General features: G+C 32.5%; 1 protein-coding gene across 3 annotated transcripts in view; it reads right to left on the minus strand.

The window, feature by feature from the left end:
* The window catches only part of LOC118182129 (uncharacterized), a 388,309-nt gene that overhangs the window by 114,225 nt on the left and 249,501 nt on the right, over positions 1-24,583 (minus strand). Inside the window, exon 1 of one of the 3 annotated variants that reach the window (XM_035351427.2) lies at positions 16,047-16,134. The exons of the other annotated variants lie outside the window; for them this stretch is intronic. The gene's annotated coding sequence lies outside the window, so the exon portion shown is untranslated. Of the gene's footprint in view, positions 1-16,046; positions 16,135-24,583 lie in introns of those variants that run through there. 3 annotated transcript variants of the gene reach the window in all.

Genomic DNA, 24,583 nt, shown 5'->3' on the forward strand with positions numbered 1-24,583 from the left:
AAATTAAAATCGATATTTTATCTTTCTGTTTGAACATGTGATCCTTACTAAATGGGCAATCATAAAACTGCAGCCTCGTGCTTTTTTGTTCGTCTATGATTTCCATAAATTACCGTATAGGTTTGAATATAAGATGCCTTTATATAAAATGACCCTGCAATTTTGAAGCCGTTATGCAAGAAAGGAAAAATGGCTTGAATATAAGGAAACCTCATACAGCTTTGACAGGCTGTTTTACAAGAACACTACAATGAAACCTCTTATGAGATGACAATTTTCTTATGACAATCACCTATGAAAATTGCTAATATTTCTGAGAATATATATATAATATAACGCGGTAAGGACGTGTGTTCTTACTCACCAGGAAAGCTTTGTGTTGCGACTCTGCAAAGCGTAATATACTTATGTTTTAGATTTAATCGAAACTCTCGGTGATATAAAAAAAACTGTGTTGCCACAGTGGGAATTAATCTATTTTTATGTTCCGCGCGGAAATGTTTTGTCAGTCAGCAAAACCGTGATGTATTTAATTTTTCTTCCAAATTTATTCTGTTATTAATTAACAAGCTACGCGATCTAAAAGCAATAAATTCATTTAAATTATCATTAATTATTAAATGGACCAGTGAAATTACATTAGATGGATCCATTAAAATCATATAAATATATAAAGATGTTAGTCTGTTTGTATGTGTGTAATTCATACAAATCTGCAGTTTCAGACCAATTTTAATGAAACTTTGCACTCCTTGACCTTCAGAACACAAGAAAGGCCATTGCCTATATTTTATTTCGTAAAACCACTCCACGGGGACCACAGTCCGGGAGTTTATATTAGAAAGTTGAGCTCACATCACCTATCTTAGGTTCATGTCGCCATTGTTGGGTTCCCGCTATCAGTGGAAGTCATATGTACTAAGAAAGTAATTTATAATTTTTTTTACAAAAAATTCATATTAATATTTTCTACGCACTTTCAATTCTGAAATCATGTCACACATGTTAGGTTTACGTCTCCGTTGTTGCGTTTCTGCTAACAGTTTTTACTAAAACCATTAGATGACGTCATATTCGTTCACACTTTAGAGCAGTGCAGAACTTTCCAGAACTGGTAGAACTATTAAAGTAGAATTTAAGTGCGTTCGCTATCAGTTTTTCGACAATAATTCGAAACATGTGAAGAAATCGGTCAAAATGAAGAGTGACTTTCTGAAAGTTCATTTCCGACTAACCGATAACATAAAGACCAAGATATAACCGATAAAGCATGTATCAGTTTTTAATAAAATCGTTACATGGTGCCTCTTCACTCTGCGTAAAGCCCCAGCAAAAAGAAACGCGTCAACGTGAATAAGAGTGGAAGTTACGTTTCTAATCAAGAGTCGCCCAAGTGACTAAAGCCGTGGATCACTAGTTCTTGGGTCGGTCCCTCCGGCAACACAAGATACCTCATGCGAAGTTTTTTTTTTTTTTTTTTTTTTTTTTTTTTTTTTCTCTCCTGTGAGGTAAATAAGAGCCAATTCTCCTTAAAACGCCCTACATGAATGAAAGCACCTTTTATCAGGACAAAGAAACCTTGTTTACTCGTCTTCAGAAATTAACAAAGGAAAAACCGCATAACATTCAGCAGGAGAAGATTTTTCCCGCAAATTACTATAAAGCAAAGAGAAGAGGAAAAACAAAAAATTGTCTAACTGGACACTGAAGGGAAGAGGGGTCAGAAGGATCTGTTACTGCATCTAAAATACTACTGCAAATTTCCAAATTCACACACCTTCTGTATATTTCATTATTAGTTTTACTAATTTAATAAAGTGAACCTAGCGACAGAGTGTCTCTATGGTAAATATACATAGTGAATTTTTAAGCGTGCATTTATTCTGTTGTGACTTATGCGTTATCGACGAAGTAGATTTAATTCAAAATTCGTTAGCTGTTAATTGAATATGTTTCAATGAAATGCAGGAAAATTGCGTTTGATTTAATATCTCGTACAAGGAAGTCATGTGGTGTACGCATCAGATTTTTTTGTTTTGCGATACTATTATTTTTATGTATATTTTCAAAAATATTCAGCAAGCAAAATTTAAAATTTATTTTAAATATTTGTTTATTTTGTAAAGCAAATTTTTCATTTTGTTAAAGAAAAAAACTCTCGCTTGTCATCTTTTTTCAGATTGTGCAAACGGTTCGCAACCAATTTGGGTTTGAGATCATTAGCACATGTGAAGAGGTGGTAACCGCAGTTTCCTTCTGTTCGAAGCTTCCGCAAACTCTACATAATTTACAACCTAATGAGCAATTACTTACCCTCAATGAAATGCAACCACGTGACATTTAATTGATAGTTTCTCTCAACATTACTAAATCAGTTGCTGTTTTAAACTTATACACACAGATTTGTTTTAATATCTCTCTTACCTCTGTACAGACATTCGGTTATTTTTAAAGCAGGAGTGCTGAAAAATGAGCAACGCCCTCGCTTTATACCTGTATACTTCCCCGTTTGAAGGGCGAGTGGGGTTTTTAGGGAACCAATCGCCAAATGCTGGGTGTGGAGAATCATCATCCACCACCCTTTTAGTTCGGGCGCCAGTGTAGAGTCATTAGCTTATTTTTGAAACAGACAGAAATGAAAAATGAGCGACGCCCTCTCCGGGAATCGAACCACGGACCTCTGGAATACGCAGACCACTATCCTACGAAGGCACGCTACGAATGCGGGACCTTATACCTCAAGAAACAAAATCAATCAATTTCGGGCAAGATGTTTTATTGTATTTACAAGCAAACATTAAAATTCTTAAGAAACTAGCTATAGGAAAATATTTTGGTTTTATGAGAAAAAAAGCTTCAAATTTTTTCAAAATCTTCAGTAGAATCAAACCGCCTGATTTTGGACTAAAATGAGATAATAACACATCAATATTATAAAACGACATAATAACGCAAAAATAAGATAACACAATCTTTCGTTTCAGCAGATTACTAATCACGTTATGTTAAACCCTCCATTGCAGTGGAAGTCTAATCATAATCTTCCTTGTCATAAGTAAAATCGATAATGGAAGTTTCTATATTTAATAAATTTATTAACTAATAAAAATGTAATAATAAACTAAAATAATTTCATTTTTACTGAAGTCAAAAATAATGCCACCATATACTGTGTAATTTTATATGTCCGTAAGAAATTATTTAAATACAGCAAAGCACACAAGGGCTATCCGTATAAGAGAAAGGATGCTTTCGTGGAGCATTTTAAAGAGAAACTGGTCTTTATTTATGCTGTACATGGAGAAGACCACGAAAACATCCACGCAGCTAGCCAGCTCATAAGGATTCGGTCCCCAATCGAAATGCCAGTATGCGTGCAGTAAACTCTTGCCGAATGCAGATTCGCGAAACATGATTTTATATATACCTGTTATCTTAACTGTTTTCTTTAGTTTGCCAAACGCTAGAATTTCCTTCATATGAGGTTCAACGTTCATTTATAAACACTAAATGCTTGCTATCATCAACCTAAAGAAATCGTAAAAATTGGGGGAAAAAATTGGCAGCATAGGGTATGGAAGGAGGAGAAGTCAAAAAATAAATCGGGGAAAAAAGAACGAAGAACTAGATGTTCTTATAATACTAGCTGACAGTGAAAGAGAAGTGGTAATAAGAATAAGAAAGACAGCCTTTAACTTAAAAGAAGGGTAAAAAAATTGTTAAAAGAGACACGGGAACTGTCTGATTTTTTAATGGAGATTGACCCTAATAAAGAAAGATAAGGGCACTTTATGAGAAGCATTGCAAGTCTCTGCGCTCCTTACTATGAAACTTCTAAAGAACTACCGCAATAATTGTTCCAAGCAAATTTTACCAGCTTTTTAAATAAAATAATTATATCACGTGCTAAGCAGCAGCAATAAAAATCCTTTTATTTATTTCGTTTCTTTCCTTTTAATTACAACAATATTTAGTTTTGTTTAAATTACACATCACTTTCTTAACCTGAATCATATCTAACACATTTTTCCCCAAAGAAAATTAACTTTGCGAAACGCGATTTTGCTGTACGCAAAATGTATTAATGACGTAACCCCGAGTTCCGAAGGGGTTATGTGTAGAATGTTTGGCCGCTTCATATGCTTTAAAAATAATAGAACATTCTTATAAGTTGACGTTATAAAGTTTGCGTATTGAATATGGCAACACGATTAATATAAAACTAAAGGGTGCTATTATTAAGTCTGAAGGAAATTTATGGGAGAAAATACACAAAGTAATGAAGAAATATTTTGCATAAAATTTATCCTTATTTTTAGGATCTGCTAAGTTGGAAATTGTAGCAGTAATTTATTGATTTTATACCACCAACTGTAATTATATTTCTTAATCAGAAATATAACACACCCGAACATTAATAAAATTCGAGAAGATAATGACAAACTTCAATAGGTTTTGACAACTGGGAAGACATATGACAAACGCGTTCTTAATACAAAGGGTATAATTACTACCAGTCGAAAATACAGCACTCTGAACTTGTGTTATAAACTTGGCAAAAGAATGACAAGACCTGATGATCGAGTCTTTGAAGTTGTATCTAAGAGAGTCATTGTTCTTTAATTGGATAGGAGGGCAACAAGGCCTAATAATGCCCCTGCTACTATCGATAATCTCCCATCTTAATTGCTATTGGGTAACTGATTTTTATTGATGCGCTGATACTTATTGCGACTTCAGTAAACTGAAAATAGTATGAAATCATTTTGACGTTGTTAAAAACCTTAACTTTACTTTACAGCATATTGAAATGATTACAAATTTAATTTTGATGGAGGAATAGGGGACAAGATTTTATTCGATAATGTTTCGTATCCATTGCCGAATTTTTATAAAAGGCAAAAACCTAATCAGCCTGAATAACAGATACAATATTTGATTACAAGTTGCATCATTACTACTATTTCAATTAACCAGTTATTATTATTTACACCTTTACCATAACTTCTCCTTTCCGTTTTCCCACCAGAAGAATGCAAATCAGTGAGAGAGAATTTAAGTCGAAGGGTTTGGCTTGTAAGACAGATCATGATTCTGCTTCTTTTAGCACGTTACTAGATTTCGCAAAGCTCAGGTAGGATTGTAATTTTTAGGCTTTCCGTCATTGCTGCCGTCATTTAATTGTTACGCCGGTGAAAATTTGTGAGCCAACCTAGAATTAAAATCAACTGTTCATTCCTCGACTACTTTCTGAATTTGACTGTTACTTTAATTTGCCTCGCCCCAAGAGGTTGTTGTTTCTGTAATCGCGAAACCTTTATTTTATGTTCAAGTTCTGATTTAATAAAAAGGTTATTTCAGCCATCTCAAATCACTGCGGTTAATTTCAGACCAAGCATAATTCGCTTCAATTCTGTTAGAAGTTTGGAACTGGTTTATGTTACCATAGGCCTCACTTAATTTGTAATCACGTTTGTCCAAGACTGTTTTGATATCATCAACCGAACGATAACATCAAACGTTGAAAAAATAATGCCCTTCAAAATATCAATGCAATTAACCAATTTTATATAAAAATAACCAGAAACATATAAATCGATAGTTTTACAGCGTTTTAATTAGAAAAAGGCTACAATTTGTTTATGAATGAATACACAATATCTTTAATGCAAAAGTTCATTTATGAATTGTTCATAATGTTTCAAGAAATTTCTTAATCCATGCTGAGTCCCCATACCTTGATAGAATCCCTTGGTGAAACAGATCATGTCAATGTAAAATTAAAAGTTAAGTAAAAAAGCAACTTTATGTGATATCTTCATGGGTTTTTGGCAGATTAAGCCAGATTTAAGGAACCTGGATAGTATTTTAAATATATTGCAAGATTCTAGGTAAATTAACTTGCTGGCTGGATCTTTACTTGAACTGTGAAGCGATTATTCGCTTAGTTCAAACTGTATGAATGACAAGACGTAAGAAGGGTGAAAAGACCTTTTTACTAACTCAAGAAGGAATGTACAGTTCCCACTTCTGGCGTTTACAAAGTGAGTCAACACTTTTGGCTGTAAATAGAAATAGAATTATAAAAATTAAAACTAAATAATCAGCCAAAGCTGCACAGAGAAAACTAACGCGAGTTGGCTCTTAATCCTACCACCGACGTACACAAACCGGTAATTAATATGCACGGCCGTAAAATAGCAAGCTTAAATCAATGAAACAACGTGGTCGAAGGGTAGAACACGCTGTGTCTGAAGTAACTCTTTAAATAGCATCTTTCTCTACTATTTTGCTAACATGCTACACTGAAATCTCATTCTGGCAAGAAACGGAAATGAGGGACGATGAAAAATATAAGTAACTGAAAACAAAAACTGGTTAGTTTAAAACTAAATGATTCTTTACAGCATGTACATCACATATTATAGATGCCCATGATGTTGACAGGCATCTGAATGCATAACAAAAGACAGCATTTCCAGATCGTTCATTTATGTAGATCAGAATATAAATTAAAATAATGTTATTCTAATGCAAGATGAAAAATGTCAAAAAATTGAAATATGACTGTTGTAGACTGGCCTCAGTTACAGATTGAACGGACCGAAAAACTACACTTTTTTCTCTTTCGAACCGGTTTGATGAAGCGATTTCCATTTATGATCAAATTTAAGAAGATCCGAATTGCTCAAAGGACGTAAATTCTTGCATCCATGACCAAAAATGGTTAATGTTGTAAGTAATGATAATTAAAATTCCTGTAATTTAATCAGGATCGACGATATTTTTATTTATAAGCTACCAGTAACGTCATAACTTTGCATTACACCTTTTGAAGAAAAGAATGGCAGTTTGTTAGTTTCTACGTTTTAAGAGTTCTAGAGGTTTTAGTTATAAAAGTGTTAGTTTATATAACTCAAGATAATTATATGACGTACTGTATTTTTCCTGTCTCCCTGAAGTCTATTTTGTAATTAGGAGATATACGCGATTCATTGCAAATTACTGAGCTCCTTACATAATACATTCTTAGTGCCTAGGAAATCATGTTGGATACCTGTAACTCCAATAACGTTTATTATTTCATTCACTGTTTAGAATTCAGATTATTCTTTCTTGCATCTTAAATTACTCTTTCTAATGGCACTATTTTTAGAACTCACTAAAAAAGAATGCATTTTTGCTTTCATTAAATACTGAAATTATACAAAATAGCTCTTGATATCTGAAAGAATTCTGAATTATTCAGAAACCATTTAAAAAAGGAAAATAGGAATTAGACACACTCAGAAGACAGTTTTCTCCGTTTTCTCCACTGCCAAGGACAAAAATACATTGAGGAAAGTCACAGGAAGTAAATTTCTCACTTAACCATTCATCCGAAGTAGGTCTTGACGTTTTTAGGCGTTTCAACTCATAATCTACACTTTATTCGATATTAACGACACAATGCTTTTAGCTGCAGTAGGATAATAGATTCACTACCACTTAGTGACAAAATGACATCGAAAGATGGAAAACAAACACGTGTCGTCGACTGTGACAGATGTAGATTTTTAATACCTCATTCAGACGGAGGAAAAGAAAAGCTTTGAATGTAGACTAATGTAAGTGAAACCTTCAAAATCTCAGTCGCCAAAATTTAGAAATGTCTAATTTTCAAACGGTTCTATTTGAAGGTGTGGAGACGTTGCTGCATCTCCTTTCCCTCCCAAACAGAATTTAAACAATTCTTTATGCATTCATATATTACATAAAATATAATCGAATCATAGTGTGTTAACTATAGCGACCAGCCATAGTTAAAGTGTTACTGAAATTATAATTAATTGCAAAAATAATTAAATATGAATAAAATGAACTCAGACAGATGTAGAAAGTAGAAGTACTAGTAAAACGAATGCATTATTATTATTTAAGTAATTTTATACAGCATATTTATTAAACGAGACGATTACTATTATTTAAAACATTATTTTAGACACAATTATTTAACAGCATAAAATGAGAAAAAGTAAAACATCAATCAGTAATTTATCAGAGGAAAAATAATTTACATTTAAAATAAAACTTAATAGTATTTTAATACTGAATATAATACTAGTAATAATGTTCTTAACTCGTTTTGCCCCGTGTATCCTTTTTGCAATTGTTAGAAGATCATTCCCGCTCCCTTTCTAAAACTCAAAAAATACTATACATTTATTTAGATTTTGATTACTTTTTAACGTGTTTTTATAAATTAAACAACAAAAACTATAGAAAATGTTGATAAATAAGAAAACTTTAATTATTTTTTTTTTGTACATTTATAAACGAAAACTAATTAGTTAACAGCTAAAGAAAAGGCTGACCGCAATTTTCAACATTTGTTATGATTCAAAATTATTTTATTAAGAAATCTGAATTGCAAATTTCATTTGAGACAGAATTTTAAATAACATAACGACACGTGAACAATTAAATTATCGGTCGACAGTGTGCCACCATCAGGAATCTGCAAATGTTGTTACTTCAAGAAAACGTATTTAAAAAGGTTTGGCGCTACACGGTTAAGTTTGGAAAACGAATATCGGTTCTATATGGTAATTCATGCACGTTCATCTTACAGATACCTCTTTCTTCTAATAAATCTCCCTTTTTCTTCCAATAAAGAACTGAAAAATAACTTGTAAAGTACTTATAAGTGACCATCGTAATCAGAGGTTTTCATTTATACAGAAGACATAACCCGTACGACTTTTCTGGAACCAATCAAATCAAAGTTAATGCTATATTTCTTAGGGTATCTTCCCCCCTTTGTTCATTGATTTTATCGTCTAAAATTGAGAGGGGAAAATTTTGCGAATAATTTAATTTCCAAAGGGCGCAATACGATTAAAATCGTAACAATTGTAAAGTAGTCATGGATAAACTATAGGTAACTATCGCAACATTATTTCTTTAAAAGAAACCTGCATTCCAATAAGAATATGTAGAACTATTTACTTTACAGAATCTAATAAGATATCTTCATTTCTACTTCCCTCTAACTTGAATCTCGACCGTTTTATTGTCGAGGCACCAAATCACACATAAATAATTAGAGAAGGTGAATGAGCAATGACTTAATAAATTTGCAGACTGAATGTTAGTTCGCGTTCACAGTGTTATCATTTGTCGGTTCTTGTATTAGGCTGCCATAAAATTCAACAAGTAGAAGAAAATATTCAGCATATCTTTGCAGATAGTTTGCGAGGGTTTATCTCTGTAGGCTCTGTCGGTAAGACAAAACTATCACTACGTAAACGACTCGATTTTAACATTTAGGGAAAATAATTCTCTGAGCGCATTGAGGAAGGGGAAAATTACGCGAATGTTTTTCAGGTTTTTAGAACCTTGTCCTAATAAGCTACGAGGAAAATAGCAAGGAAATATGGCATATTAGTAGCATGAAAAATAAATGTTAAGTACACACTACCAATCACTAATTTCAAATATATGCACAATTCGATGTTGTAGTATTAAGTACATTATTCTTTAACTAATTTAAGTGTAATAACCTGTAAAGATTTAAAACACTGTAAAAAGTACCAAATGTGATACAGAAACTCGAAAGAAGCAAACGAGGGTAAGAAATAACGCCGACTCACTAATTCGATGCAGACTGCCAAAAACTTTTAGTTTGTAAAAAGAAAAGCGCAGTATCTATACCAGCGCATCAAAACGAAGAACTAAAAAAAAATGGTAGCCTGTACTTTTTTCATAAGATACGATGAATTAAAGACATCTTTGAGCTTTAACTAATATTATAGATATAATTCGAAATGGTGTTTAGTAAACTGAAATTTGATTTTGCAAATGGAATAAATCGTAATTGAATTGAAAATCTGAAATGGAATGTGAATTCTGCACTGCAGGGAAATATATGACGGTAAATCAGAAATTATCCGCCATTTATACCTTAATTATTTTTAATCGAACGTTTTACTGTTACTATTTCTGGTGAAAAGAAGATTAAACCACTGTTCATTTACACCAAAGATGGGAGGGGGGAGAAAAACACGTGCTTTTTTGCCTATGATTCGAATATGTACCAGGAGTAGAAAGACATCATTTATCGCAGTATGGGACAAGTGTTCTATAATGGCGTAGCATATATGAATGGCTAGAGATATCCAGAAATAACTGGGCACGTATCATACAGAAGATGGACTTGGACCTCCATTACAGAAGACACGGTCGAATGAGTGCTCACTTTATATGTTGGCAACCGACAAGTAATTATCGATAATGAGGCGATGCAACGCCAAATTAGCCAAGCTCCTAAATATCAGCTTATTCACAAGATTTCGATTTTGTAAAATTGTAGGAGGTGAGTTCCAAAACGACTCAAATTCCAAAACGGTGACGACGGTTCCAAAATGACGGTTCAAAACGAATGCTAACACTGTTCAAATGACGGTTCCAAAACGAATGCTAACACTGTTAATACACTTAAGAATAGGGATTTAACATACTGGAGCATCTTACATAAAATCCAAGTATCGCGTCGTCAGATTTTGATTTGTTTAGTTAAACAAACAAATAAATAATAATGTTATAAGAATATAAACAAAATAACCATCACCCCTCTAAAATGCTTCCGAATTTTATTAGATCCTTAGATGCAAGAGGCAATACATGTTGCGTGATCAACACGAAACGCTATATTATGAAAGAATATTCGAGCTTGATGAACGGCGGTACAAGTGTAATGTAAAGCAGAGAAGTGGATTACATTGGAAAGTAGTGGAAAGTTATATTCTCTCCAGTTTTTCTCATATACCATAGAAAAGACTGCGGGTCATTTCTGACTAACGAACATCGTAGTCCACTGAAATAAACAACAAGGGGAGGGAAGGAAGATGCAGAGGTGTCCGAATGCGGAAGACAGCAAAGTCGTTTTTTTATCTGATGTCCTTCAGGCAATCTCTGAACTTTCTTTTACTACTCGTCTTTATTTTATTAACCCTATTTGCATTATGATGTGGCTGTTTTCAACGTCTCCAGTGCAAGATCATGATTTGCATCAAGATGCTTCTGGTACTTGCATCATACTAAATGTTCACACTTTACCAATTTTTGATTCAACATGCCATCACAGAAAGTGAAATTTTATCCTCTTCTAAATATAAATATATAAAGAGAGAGAGAAAGAAAGGAGTATAGGCTTACGTTTTACTTCCATCTAACAGAACGTGATGACGATGCATAATCGGTCGGCAACAACATAACTGTCTGACAGTTCGGAAATAAATAGCTTCGCCTAGGGCTTACGAAACATGAAATACACAGGACGGTTAGAACGAAGAGGGGAGAGAACATAAAATGCAAAAGAGCTGAAAACTTGTTCTCACCAAAACTACGCTGCCATCACGACATGCCAACGGAGGTATTTTGAAAGGCACAACCGCTTACATTAGTACCCAAGGCACTGACCTTTTGAAAAATGATATGCGTAAGTAATAATACAAAAATATTTTTTAACCTCTATAACTTAAAAATAAAATTAAAGGACTAGTTTTAAAAATGATTAAGTTATTATTAAAATAAAAATAATAATGTTGCCTTAGACACATAGTCGGCAATTAAACCCGCATAATAAGACGGCTGTAATATACTGAAAATGAAATGTTTGTCAGTGAAAACGGTACAGATTTTCAAAGGTTAAGAACTAATTATGTAATCGGTTTTTGATGTCAGATTACATAGCATCTATTTTTAATTTAAATATATTCATATTAAAGAATTTAAAATGATAATATTATAAAAGAAAGAAAAAATTCATTTGAAAGTTATATCTAAACCTTGTTTTTACCAATATTAATAAATCTGCAATAATATAATCGTAATTTTAAAGGAGTTTGCAGAAATATGCCAAGCAGAGCTTTCACACCATAGTATTACTTCTATAATGTAATTTTTAGTGATACCCTTTCCAAAATCTTTCTCTTTTCAATGCTTGATTATTTTTCCTTGAAAAATTTTCTGATCATTTTTAGTCAATGGGTTTACTTTTGTTGCAGTTTATGCTTGTAGTCGCATAAGTTGCTTGTCAAGGGACTTTCAATAATAAGGTTTCAAGAGGCCTTAAATAACGTACTAATGATAGCCTAATACTATTTAATTACATTACAGGACACTGATCAGGATTAATAAAACCAAATTATAAGACTAAGTTCTTTTACAAAAAGATCTGTATCAAAGAACTATTCATATTAAAAGAAAAAGAAAGGAGTCAGCAGCAGAGATTTGGTTCTAACATTCTCTTTTTTTTTTCTTTCGAATAAAAAAGGAATAAAATATAGATTGTATAAATAATGGGATTATTTTCAATAATTTACTGTTCGCAAACTTGATAAAAATCAGGCTCATAAACATGCGGATTCTAAGCAAAAATATATGAAATATTTTACAATGTACTCCACTTCACACATATTCAATAACATTTATATTGAAATCCAGTTCACACCATAGTTTGTCAGTAATTTGGTGACAGAGACGATCGTTTCAACTATTTGATATTTTAACTTCTTGGATATCATTCAATAGTAAAACATGCCAGTTTTTTTATATAGCTTCACAAGACAACTTTATAAAATATAAATTTATCACGAACTATTAAATAAGACAATATTTGCGACTAATACTTGTAGAGACATTAGGTTATTTCGAGGCAGGAAAGATGAAAAATGAGAAATGACTTCGCCGGGAATCGAACCACGGACCTCTGGAATACGCTCCCAGCGTGCAGACCACCATACCACGAAGGCATGCCAAGAAGGCGGGAGAAATACCTTATATACTATACGTCGCTTTCTGCACCGAGTCTAACTCTCATCTGCGTAATTCAAATTAACTAATAGAACGTAAAGTAAATATTTTTCATTAAGACGGCGGGGGATTATGAGAAGTGGCTTTGTTTCCAACATTCATATGCATTCATTTCATAGAGTTCACTCAGTTTATCTTTTCCAGGTACTCTTGAAACGTTTTTCACAGTCTGTAGTAATCTAGAGGCGATTTAGCTCTGAACATAAGGTAGATAAATCTAAGAGAAGTCGGGTCAGCAAATTAATATTTTATCTTACATTTTCTGAGCTGCGTATTTAAAAACTGTTAAATTTTTCTTTGCCGTAAACAGGTCCTGACAGTTCTATTGTATGAGGAAAATTTATATTGTTTCTCACGAATACTTTTTTAATCATTACCCGTAGATATCAACTGCATAAAATATACAATTAAGTACATTCAATCATTCTTTCGTAATCGCTGATATTTTGAAAAAGAAAGCAAGCTGATATATATTTGGAATCATATCTACTAATTATCGTTTGGCAGCATCGCTATGTTTTGCTGAAAAAATTTGCCTAAAAAAGTTCGGAAACGTATAACGGGTCTTTTATAATTACAGTTACACATCGAAATATTGCAGTGATAAAGAAATCATTCTGTTGAAATGCCACCTTTTGGTTTTTAGGGTTTCTTCTTTTTATACGCTATTAAAATCAAATAAAACAATCTGCATTCAATTTCACATATATTACTAACAATTGTTACTGAATTATGCCCCTTTTCATGCCACACATTTTAACAATACGCAATTAATAATTCCTATTACTTCTTATAGAAAAAATAAAAAATATTTTAAATAATACTTGATCACTAAAAACAATTACAGTTGTCCAAAGAAATGTGCAGTTTTATTGCTATGACCAATTCGGAAAATATAGAACTGAAAATCATAGATCTCCAAACAACGAATATTTTGTGAGTTTTATAAATGTATCTCAGAGGATATAGTTTCATAAATTGCATCCTGCTATTCATCAAATAATCAATAAAATTTTCTTAACAACGCTTCCTGCCCCAAATTAATTTTAACACAATATAAAGGTTCTCTATTTTTTTTTTGTTTGCTTTTTTGATCATGAAAATATTTTGTGGCCTGTTCACCCCGCCTTCAAAACTCCTTAATTTACACATACTTTCGGCATTTTATCCTTTAACTGGTAGGGTCATAAAAGTTGGTGTTACTGGTATAGTATCGGATCCTATATTTGAGTTGCTCTTAATGCCATTTTGGAAATTAAATTAAAAAGGGGCACTGAAAATTATTAGCCCTGTATCTTTTTTGTTTTTTAAAAATCTGATTTTTTTAATATCATTCTAAGCATGTTTATACTTTTATTCGCCTACTTTAATTACAATACATACTTTAAATAAATGTAAAGGAATTTTGATGAACAATATTGAATAAATAGGCAGTAAACTGGTTTGCACTGGTTTTATTATAAATTTTTAAAAGCTTTTTAACTTTTTGTAGATCATTCTTATAAAATAGCTCTGGCTTTGTTCTTTTGAATACTTGGAACAACTATGCCTAGAGAACCTGTTGTCCTCTCCGTAAATCTCCAGGAAAATTATGAAAATTTGAAATCTGTTCTGACGCATATCAGAGAGAATGATGACAAATGGATGATCAGCGGACCACAATTGGTTATATTGCTTCCATGCTTTATATGTGAGTGCGGCAGCTTATGTTTTGAAAACATACTTCATGAGAGAAATTTGGATTGCCCTAAAAGATGCTATTACTGGGTAATAATATGAAAAGTGTGTAAATGTTCTATATTGTGCAAAATCGACTACCAGGTTCTAATCATTAGACAATCAACAGTCTAAATAAGTATGAAATATCACTATTTAAATTCATCCCTAGACCGTTTTTCATAAAACTTTACTGCAAAAAAAATGTGGAGAGGGATTCAGTTTTCACCAGAATATTACGCAAAAAATGAAGAATTGTACGAGACTCCTTGTTGTGTTAATAAGATTGGAAACTACTATGGTGCAGCTTTGAAAAAATTCATAGGTATCACACATTACAAAGAGCAACAAGGTTAGATTTACTGTGTGATGTGGACGCACTTAGTTGATCAATGTTTATTAATGTTTTAACGGTTTTCATACAAAATACTGTGCACATAAAGGTTTTGATTAATTTCATGATTCATTATTTGTTACGCCCTCTGGTCATTGCTGTGCAAAGTAATGTTGTAAAATAAAACAATAAAAAATGATCCACTTTCATTTAATATTTATTTAATATTATTTATTTATTATTTAATTTCGTTTAATCTTATTGTCGAGTCTCTTAATAAACATACAACTTTAAGATTGGATTTATTCTCTACTTTTAATTCTCCTGTTCTCATTCTCATGCAATTCATACCGCAGCGAGTTTCATGCGTTTGCATTTTCGATTCGTTTGAGAATCGGGGGCTTACGAGTATTGAATAATGCATACAATTTTAAAATAAATTTCTTTCCTTACTATTCAGTGCAACAGGCAATATACAAGAAAGAGTAACACAAAATGGGAGACAACTGTGCATAAAGGAAGAAATGAAATCAATTTTCAAATACAAAATCCTATGCCCCCCCTAAAAAAATCACAATTTTTAAAAATAATTCCTGCAAATTGCATTTTGTAAGAGTTTGTAGTTACTTGAAAAAGTGTATTCAATATTTCGAGTTAAAATGATAAAAATATCATGATATACAAAATACTATCTAGATCGTAGGTAGACGTGATACTCAGTCTGGTAGATCCCTACCGTACTATTCGAAGGCTAAAAAAATGAAGAAATGATATCTAAAAACACATTTCCTACATTTAATATAAAATTAAATAAAAAAATTATGGAATAATTTTGAGATACTCTTTAGTATACAAGCATCAAAAGGAGCACAAAACATTAGTTCTGTTCTCATACATATTTTAATTACCTATTTATTCAAAATAAAATTTAAACATAGCCCTCCCCCCCTCACAGATGGATTCCCCCTCCCCGGTTTCACAACGCTGCATTCGTATAATCCGATGAACATGCATAAAAGACACGTGAATACAGCTATTTAACTTTAAAAGTATGACAAATGAAGAAAAACGTTTCACATTTCATAATCGCTGAGGTGCTCACTCTTGCATGCACAAGGAAAAAAACACATGGATCACTTACGTAATGCGGCTGGGGAGTATAATATCCAATAAGAGGCAAAAAACGGGACAGTCATCTCACGCATCTGCTCACGATGAACGGACTGAGAATAATACGGTAAGTCTTGTTTACATTCCGTCACGATGAATCTAGGGTTATCATAAAGAAAGCACCTATGACGCCAAACAAGCGCGACGATCGCCAAGCAGCCCCTAGAAAACCAGACGAAAATACTTAATTCGTCCGTCGTGACGTGTAAAATATTACATTTTCTCCGATTTCAATGACTTGAGGCCGTGGGTTAGGGTAATTTTCCTTGTTCTCAAAACAGCATTTGATCTAGTTGCAAATCGTAAGCATGACTCGAATTTTTTAGTAATTCAGGACACTAATTTTATAAATAAACGCTGATTTCTGTAACGCGGGAAAGATAACTGATACCTTTGCAAGAAATATTTCAATAATAGGTTCATTTACAAGAGTAGAGATATAAAACCTACTTTTAATAACCTACAGCAGGTTTCTTAAACTTTTTGGTATGGGGACCCCATAATACTTATGAAATTTTGTGGGACCCCTTAAGCATTGCGCAAATCGGATACACGCGTGAGTGAAACTATCAGTTTCTTCCGTTGTACTGTAATATACTATTGCTAAGTCATTACCTTAAAATGAACTTTTCTATTATAAAAATGAGCAACACGTTTTCATTTCTTCTTCATCTTATCTTTCTATTTTCAGATACAATATGTATAAATATTTGATAATTGTAAAATTATTATAACAAATTAAAGAAATATCAAAACTGATAAAATTTTTGGCGACCCCTTACTGCAGGCGTCCGCGACCCACAGTTTAAGAAACTCGGACCTACAGCGTTCAGAATTTGCTCTATTCAATCCATATGCGTTTGAGTAAAATTTTTTATTAAAACTACGGAATAAATGTTCGTTTATAATCCTACACATAAAGCGTGTGTTTCAACGACTGACACTCATTTCATCGATTATTGAAGAAGTTAAACAGGTACAGGTACAGGTAGAAGCTAGGCTAGCACCTTTGTAGTACCACAGGTAATTGAGGTATTGCTGAACCTAGCTAACTGTTAAATTTTCTACCCCAATTTTGAGGAAGAACACCCCGGGGGGTGGTTCCAGGATCTCCTGCCCCTCTTTTTTACCATCAACCCCTTAAGAGGACTTTCTGAGATAACTGATTTTTGGTATTAATAGTGTACACAAATCATACTAAGAAAAGACTGTCCTTGAAAAGTTCAACAACTGATGCTTCAAAAGTTTAATGTCCTTTCTAAGGCGGAAGGTGTAATAAGCAAGTCTCTGGAGATCCGTCCATCAGCATTGCATAGAAAAATGAAATTATTGGAATAATAAATTAAAAAGAATTAAATAAATATATTTTAGTAAGACATGGAGATGAATAAGCATTAGATATGACAGATATCCAGTCCGAGTCTTTGGATATGTATAAGAACGTCTCTGATTTTGGCCCTAAGGTGTCTGTTCTTTATTAACAAGAATCAGCGCAATGTTTCTAAATTTCTGATTCTAAGCAACACTGAATCTTGTTGTTTAACTTTTCCAATAATCGTTATTCGGTGCGTTGTTTTAACCTAAACTCATTTCATCGCTTTACTCACATTTCAAATAACAGCATCGTGATATATAATTTCTACACTTAATGGAATTAATGGAAACTTCTTTGAAACTATATACTCAGATCGAAAACTCACTTTGCAATATAAGAAAAACTTTCTAACGTAGTACTCGCTGCTTAAATAATAAAATTGCTAAGTGGAAACTCCTTTTTAAGTCGGTGGCTCAGAGTAGAAAGATCTACAATGCAATATTGAGAAAAACTTTTTTTATAATTCAGCGCTATCCTGAGAGAGAATAATTTCGCATTAGAAATTTGAAGCATTTCTTCTTCTACCAACTTTCAATGTATTTCGCATATTCATATCCTGTTTTTATTTTTATGTATTTTTATATTTAAACTCAGCTTATCAAAATGAACTTTTTTACTCTTTTTATGTATCTTCATATTTATTCACATCTGTTATTTTTATTTAGTTGTATTGTTTAATGAAATCTCACAAATTTCATTATTGTTTTCATTTATATGAAAATATATTTTCCTTCGATAGTCCATTGAATGATATTTAGTCTGCAGACGAGCTCTGTGACGGCTAAAGTATTGAAAGCACTTTCCTTTCCTTATACGTAGGATTCTTATTAAATCAGTCCACGCTTAGGGGGGAAAATAATAACGTTAATTTTTATTTCAAGTATAAAGAACTAGTCACAGGATTCTGAAAGACAAGAAGAAAGTACTTTTTATTACAGCTAAAATGTTATGTTTTAGCCTGAATAAACGTTATGATGTCAAAATGCACTAATTACTCTGTAGTCTTTAGTAGAGTAAAAAAAACCTTTTCTCCAACAATAGTGTTCCACTTAACTAAACCACATCTAGATTTTACAGACATCTTTCTTGTACATCTAGTTTCAGCGCAAAGGACGTTGATGACTGCACTGGATTCTTTGAAATATCTTTCTAAAATCCATTGCCATTTCAAGTCTACTAATACGTAATTCTAAAAGTTCACAGAAATTGCTTGTAGGTCAGCTCTATAAGAAAGGCATGAAAAAGAGTTTTACATAGTCACTCGTAGAGACATTAGGTATTTTTTGAAAGCAGGAGAGATGAAAAAAGAGCAGTGCCCTCACCGGGACTCGAACCTCGGACCTCTGGAATACGCATCGAATGTGCTGACCATTACACCACAAACGCATGCTAAGAAGGCGAGAGAAATACCTTATATAAGCCCCCTTTTAAAAGGGCGACTGAGAATTAGGGGACCCAGTCATCAAATCCTGGTGGTAAAGAATCATCATCTTCCACCTTTTGTTTTAGTTTGGGCGCCACTGTAGAGACATTAGGTTAATTTGAAGCAGGAATCGTGAGAAACGAGTAATGCCCTCGCCGGTACTCGAACCTCGGGCCTGTCGTATACTCGCCGAGTTTGCTAACCATTACACCACAAAGGTATGCTAAGAAGGCAGAAGAATACCTTAACACTTAACAGATTTTGAAACACACGCACTTACTCTAGCTTTCCTGACATTCTGGAAGTACAGATATAATGCCCTTTTTGTTAAATGTCATAGACTAGCCTTCGTGTTGTTTTGGGCAGCTTGAATTATCTGAAAACTTTGCTTCGTAAGATCATGTTCATAAAACCGAACAGCAGAATTAGAGTGTTACGCATCTGGCAAATAAAGTGATTGTGGCATGACAAAGAACTTATCTTTATCTGATCAACGAAATTGAAGCTTATTAACTAAAATGCCTTTTTCTCAAAATATGGCATTGTGTGGTCAAAAGATGCTTTAAAATTCGTTTGTATTATAATGAAAAGTCCCCAAAATAGAAGTCGCTGGACAGTAGTAGTTCGGTTCGGGGTCCAAATCTCGGCTAACGGAGTGGCTGTATAAACATTTTCGTGGTTTTCCCCATATGTAATATAGATTCGATCCAGTTTCCCTAAGATGTCCTCCAGGGCTGTGGAGTCAGAGTCATGGAGTCGGAATAGGAGTTAGGCAGATTTTTGGGTAAAAGGAATCGGAGTTGGAGTCGCTAAAAACACGTCGACTCCAACTCTGACTCCAGTTTATGTTGGATAGTTTGAATTTGAAATTAAAGTGAATTGAAAAAAGATTTAATCACAAACTGAGTTATTATTTTTATTTATGGACTACATACATTAAAAAAGTTATTTTCTTTTTTATTGACATATTAATAAATAAATATAAGGGAGAAGGATGGATGTGATATTTGCCATTATTAATTAAACTGCTTCATTTAGTTACAACGTACGTAAGCAGCAAGAACTCCCCAAAATCAAGGAATGAGATGGAGAAGTAAATATTTTATGATATAGAGGTTGTTAGAATTAAGAACATTTTTAGAAGATGTAGATAACCCTATGTTTCACTAACAGAAAGACTGTGGAATGATCTTGCAGAATTGGAAACTCTTCTTTCTACACTGAATATAGCCACAAAAATGCTACAATCTGAAGAATTGCCAGGAGGCGAGAATGGAAGAATGTGATGTTTGTTCTTTCTGAAATGGAGGTTTTATTGCAGAAGGAATCATTTCTTCAATGAAGAAAAGAGAAACTAGGTTGCTAGGCAATGAGATCTTGCTAGGCTCAATATATGTAGATCCACCGAATTTTGTTGGATGAAGAACAAATTAAAAAGGCAAAGAATGCCATCTATGAACTTTCATTAAGAATGAGATTATTCTCAAAACAATTGGAGTATTCAAATCTGGATAGTCAAGCTGCAGACATTGCAACTGAGTCTGTATCATCCTCTTCCAGTGATGAATGAGATTTTGAGAAATATCTGGATAATATTGAAAAGGCTTAGGCAAAGCGAATGAAAATGAAGAACCAAGAGCCTTCACATATATAAAAATGAAAAAAATAGAAACAAAATTTCTCTACGGCATTTGAAGGAAATAGAGAAATATGATTGCTCTTGCAAGACACCTCTTTTAGATCTTATTAATCTAGCCTGAAAAGTTAAAAGAAGTAGCCCTAACAGTAACAGCTCTTCCTCCTATTCAAGTCAAGCAAGCTCTTCCTCCTATTCAAGTCAAGCAAGCTCTTCCTCCTATTCAAGTCAAGCAAGCTCTTCCTCCTATTCAAGTCAAGTCTATTTCAAGTGTGGAAAGACTCTTCTCAGCTCTGAAGTTCATCAGATTGGATCTATGGTCCTTTATCAGAGAAGATCTTGCCGAAACTATACTGTTTCTTAGAAATTACTAATGCCAGTTTTTCCATTTCATAATAAATGCTAATTAATGTAAATAATTTGCTATGCAAATCAATTTTTTTCTGTAACATCTATTACTTCTTTTATATTAAAAAAATAAGCTGCAACCCATGTGTATATATTTACATATATGTGAGGGAGTCGGAGTCTTTAAAATTCCAGGAGTCGGAATCAGAGTCTGTCATTTTCCTTGCCGACTTCACAGCCCTGATGTCCTCAGTGGCGAATCCCTCCCTTCGACGGATACAATTGTCTGCGTAGCAGTAATAATAATAATATATTATAATAGGAATTAAGGTGCTCCGATCATATCACTTCGTGCCTTCTTCTGAAGAGAGCCAACTGGTGCAATATAGTCTAATTTAATTATTGTGAGTTTCTCATCCGTGACATGACTTTTCTATGAAATTTTTGAGCAGACTATTGTATTAAAAATATGAGTATACATATTTAAATATACATAAAAAACTGCATTATTATTTTCATTCTGCTCATAGCAAGTTTCTGGCAAGGGCAAAAGTAAATTATTGTTGCCAGTCCATGTAGCATAATATATCTAATGCATCTTACAAATTATAACAAAATTCAAAGAAGAAAAAGACATTAATTTATACATAACCACTATTATCTATATATAAAAAGTCTGTGTACTTGTCCTCTAAAACTCGGTCACTACTTTCAGGGTTCTGAAAAAGGTCGATGTCCACTAAAAAAAAAAAAAAAAAAAAAAGCTAAAATCAGAGATATTAATTAAAAACTCGTAAAAACGATAATATTCGTCCGCATTTTTCCGAGTGGCAACAGTTTTGCAAGCTGGAGATGAAAATCTGCTTTATTTCGAAAGTTGTTGCCACTACTCGCTTTCAAATTCTAGAATTCGTTAATCAAAACTTTCTACGTTTTACGATGAAATAAAAACAGCATTGCCAAACATTAAATACATTATTTCCGATTCGACTTAAATCAGCCGAAATACTAATTAAAAACTATAAAAGCGCTAATTTTCGCAGTCATTTTTTCGAGTGGCAACAATGTTGCGCGTTGGAGATAAAAATGCTTTATTTCGCAAAGTGTTGCTACTGCTCGTTTCAAATCGTAGAGCTTATTAATCAAACATTTATAAATTTTACAAAATCTATACATATAAAGTAGAATGTCTGTTTGTTCGCGTTATTGATTTCTGATCAATTATGATATTCTTTTGCCACATTTAATCGACTAAAATTGAATATAGGTGAAATATTGGAAGGAATCTGAGCCTTTAAGATCATTTGATTAGAAAGACGAAAATCATTAAAAACTGCGTGCCATTGTTGCTGATATAATGAGAGAGAATTAGCTTATTTTTATATAGAAATAATATTTGTGCCACTGAAATAATTTTAAAAAAATTTCCTGGCTATGCATATCATATACTTCAGCTATAGGTAAGGCTCTGAAATGAAATCTAATGATGATAATAAATTTTTGAAGCCGAAGACAGATTGAAATTGCCTATATCTGGTGATAAATATACTTATTGCACAGTAAATTAAGAGTTTATGAAGTGCTTTTTACTCAACATTTAAAAACATCGCTAAGAATATGTAATACATTTCAATAATAAAATTATTCATATTTTCGCAGCAAAGACAAAGCTTATTATAAGATCAAGGACCTAAACAACTGGGAAACAGGCAGATTCAGTAATCAGATTATAAAACCATGCGAGACTGAAAACATGAAAGAATTACATTTGAAACTTTAAAAAATCTGTCAATTTTAAAAATAATATATGACAGGCAATTTGTTAAGTCGCATGGATGATGTCTTTGGTATTCTAACGTTGAGTAAATTTGGCAAAACAAATTATAAAAAATAGAGATATTTTAATGCCCATATGTAATATTTTATTTCACATACTTGTAGGAGAATTTATTAGGTGTGATGACATTCTTTTCCCTCGCGAAAGCAATTAATGTTAAACAGAGACAACACATAAATTTACCGTAATTTTCTAACATAAAAGGCAGCGAAGTTACTCGAAATCAAAAAATGAAATTCTTGAATCTAGGTCTCGGTATATCCTCAAATAACTTTCTGTGATAAGAAAGGAATTATCATTATTTAATGAAGAGTAAATGTTTTGGTTCTGTGCTCGGTGGCAGGATGAAAGATGGTTTTCAGAAAGTCAGTCAAGTAAGAAAGTTCCTTGTTTTGAAAAATATGTTGCCTTTTTCCGCCCTGAGGTACATTAGGTCACACTATTTTCAGAGATATGGAACTCTAGTTTCTTTCTCTTTCATTTCAATTTCCAGTCACGTCGAATAACAAAAAAGAAAAAAAAAACGGATTAAAGATATTAAGGTTTTATAAATGATGAAACCTTCCAGACATATACCATTGTTACTATGAATTAAAATTTTGTTCCATGCGGTACAAACATAATTTTAATAATTTAACTTCAGATTTACTACCTTTGAACCATCGGTATTTAACTAGGTTTCAAATAAAGCAAAATTCAATCTTAAATTGACATTTTTATTATAAAAAAGCACCATGCGTTTCGAGAAAGACTGAGACCATATTTTTTATCTTCAAGGAGTAAAAATAGAAATGTTTTCGCTCTTTCAAAAACAGGAATTCGTTTTTACTACCTACTTCCAGAAATGCATAGTTTTTCTACAATGCAAATGCCAGTTTCTAAATTTATCCTGCTTTTTTAGCTTTCAAATTAACATATGCTCACTTTTCTTGTGTCATTGTTACAATTAACTAACAATCTTCTGGTATTGCTTTGATTTTTAATTCACCTCTAATGTTGCTCTGTTGCTTCTTTCTCAAAAATTTGTCTCTTGAACAATTTTTAATTTTTGATTTTCACGCCATTTTACATTTTCAGCTCAATTTTGTTAGCTTGCGATTAATAGTAATTATTGTTTCGCTTTAGATTTGATCTCTTCTGCTATTTTATTTTAGCTAAATTTTCCGAAATCTTTGCTTTTAAAATGTTTAGTAATATCGTCGAGAAAACAAGAATTTAAGGTGATGGATCGATTTATTATATATATATATATATATATATATTAAAGAATAAATACAAAGTAGTTCAAAACCTAATACAATTGCACGCTGAAAGTAGAGACAAACGGTGGTAATAATCCAAAATAAATTAAAATAATACGTTTAAAATTCATCCCACATTCAATTAGGAATAAACATATGTAAAAACGAGAAAACAGAAATGTAAAATAAATTAAAATAATACGTTTAAAATTGGATATGGGATGAATTTTTAAATATATTATTTTAATTCATTTTGCATTCTGTTTTTTTTTTTTTTTTTCATATTTTATTTCGAAATGAATATGGGATGAATTTTAAACGTATTATTTTAATTGTTTTTTCATTATATAAAGACAGAGAGAAATATTGATAAATGCACATATATATATAAAGAGAATCAAACCGTTCTCTAGGACAAACTACTTGCCCTCAGAGTCTAATTCAATTGGAAATTACTATGCAAGAATATTTGAGGGTCAGGAATATATGAAAAAAAATAGTATGCTGTTACCTGGGGTAAAATCGGGATTTGAAAATAATCGGATGTTTACGCTAACTGTTACAATGCAGGCATTTCGGAAAACAAATTTTGAGTTTTGAATTTAACATTCTGCTTCTAAGACCTTTGTTTTGTTTTCTGTACAGTTG

The sequence above is a fragment of the Stegodyphus dumicola genome, chromosome 7 (assembly GCF_044657685.1).
Source record: "Stegodyphus dumicola isolate Sdum_Otavi_A_Nest chromosome 7, ASM4465768v1".
NCBI lineage: Eukaryota > Metazoa > Arthropoda > Arachnida > Araneae > Eresidae > Stegodyphus > Stegodyphus dumicola.